Raw genomic sequence first — 2,301 nt, 5'->3', positions numbered from 1 at the left:
ATATGCTTATGAACTTTTTAAACATAGTTAACATTACTATCAGTGATCACACTGTTACAACAGTACTGGTCATTCTGGTTTAATATGTGTGTGTGTGTGTGTGTGTTTAATAGCAGGGTTGTTTGCAGGATATGCTTCCTGATCCCGTCCAAAAGTTCTGACTGCACAATTGCAGTTGTGAAAGCTTTTCTTTCATTGTTATCCTACCTCAAAACATTTTATATTTTCAAATATTAAACATATCAAAATTTGCTCATGGCACCAAATTCAATTGATGATACACAAACTAATAAATAAGATTTGAATGATAAAGGTCTTGGTCTTCTTCTTGGGAGCAGGTTAGGTGGGGCGGGAGAAGCCAGGAGGGTGCAGGAAACACTGTTGGTGAAGAGCTGGAACAGGCCAATAGCTTCCTTTCAAGGGCAGCTCTTACTACTTCTTGCTTGATTCCTGTTTGAAAGAACAGCACAGAAAAAACATTTTTGGACATTTTGGACACAACTGGAATTTTTCATATTTTGCCCATTTTTGGCTTATTTACTCATTTTTACCAGTTTTATATCTCCACTGAGAGATGATAAACAAAACAATTCAAAACAGTGGCAGTTATTTCAGTTGATTGTTTACATTCCAAATCAATGATGGCCAGCGCATCATCTTGGCCCCGCCCCTTCATCTACCCTCAGAAGAGCTCTGAGGCCTCCAGGCTGATGCTCAGACACAAGCAGATGAAGGAGAGGCCCGACACACTGTTTGCTGAACAACAGGACCACAGTGCCATGAACAACCTGCTCTTTTACACCGAACACAGCCCTTTATGGCACACTGCCTTCTGTCAACATCTCAGCTTTACCAAGAAAAGAGGCATCTGTAAAGGCAGACAGATCTTAGCATTTGAAGATGCTGAAAAAAATGATGAAACAAGATTTTTGACCCTGAATTGTATTTAAAATGGCACTGTCATGGTCCAGGGATCAGAGTCTGCTCTCAAGGTCTTCACTGAAGATTTTGAATTAATAAAAAAGCTGGCACTGTCTGATGAAGTGGACAAGAATGCGAACATTGTTCCCTCCCCTGGAAAATCAGACCAAAAGACGACAGTGACTTCAGCAACTGTGATCCCATCTCCAATGTCAAGAATGAAAGACAACTTTTCACTTCTGGAAGCAGAAGTAGTGGAGATGAAAAAATTAATGCTATCCCACCTGAAAGACAACATGGAACAAGTGACAATCGACATAAAGAACTTAAAACAAGAAGTTGAATCTCTGCAGAGACACAGAGAAGAAATGACAGAAGAACTTCAGAAAACTAAAGATGAACTGAGGGAAGTAAAATCAACTTTAGGAAGACAACTAACAGACGTTAGAAAAGAAATGCAGGAGGAGTTATCGGCCTTGAAGTCAGTACTCCACACCAAAGATGAACTCATCACAGATCTGAAAGAAAGACTCAATTCTGTTTCAGCACCTAAAGAGTCTTCTGCCAAACCCTTGACTCGTCCAGAGATGCTCATGGAAAACCCTCAACCTGAACAGCTGCCAGTGGAAGAAGAGCCTCACTGCTCGACTGATCCAGCATCCCAGATCCACAGCTCCTCTGCACAGGACCCGGGAGAAACACATGCTCTTATCCTGGCGGACTCTAATGGGAAATATGTCAATGAGAGACTTCTACTACCAAACATGAGAGCCAAGAAAATCTGGTGCCCAAACACTAGAAGTGCTTTTCAGATCCTGTCTGAGAGAAACCCACATGAAAACTACAAGCACGTCGTAATCCACACAGGGACGAATGATTTAAGGGCCATGAAGGGCCGTGTGGCTCCTGTGATGAGAGAGGTGGCGATCAGAGCCACACAACGCTTCCCAGAGGCTAGAGTAACTCTGTCCACACTGCTGCCACGCACCGATGTGCCGATCCACGTGATCCACGGGAATAATGTGGACTCTCCAGAAGCTGCGCACTCATTCCTAATGTTCATCTCACCCATCACAAAGACATACAGCCTCATCATATGTATGAAAACAGTGACACTTTCTATATTCACAAGCCCCAATCTCACATAAAACACACGTGACAACACAGATCATACATCGACCTTTAACTAAACAGGGCAATTTATCTAAATTCAACCGTATACATTTAATCACCCTACCGTTACATACACACATGAGCGATTTGCAACATTTCATAACATTTCAACATCATTAACAACATTAATATTTTATAATTATTTAAACTGATTACTGGATTAAACCTCAGGTGACACATACAGTAAATCTTGTTCACATTTTACTC

Source organism: Scardinius erythrophthalmus (assembly GCF_964197995.2).
Source record: "Scardinius erythrophthalmus genome assembly, chromosome: 1".
Taxonomy (NCBI): domain Eukaryota; kingdom Metazoa; phylum Chordata; class Actinopteri; order Cypriniformes; family Leuciscidae; genus Scardinius; species Scardinius erythrophthalmus.
Note: the sequence above shows the minus strand (reverse complement) of the source record.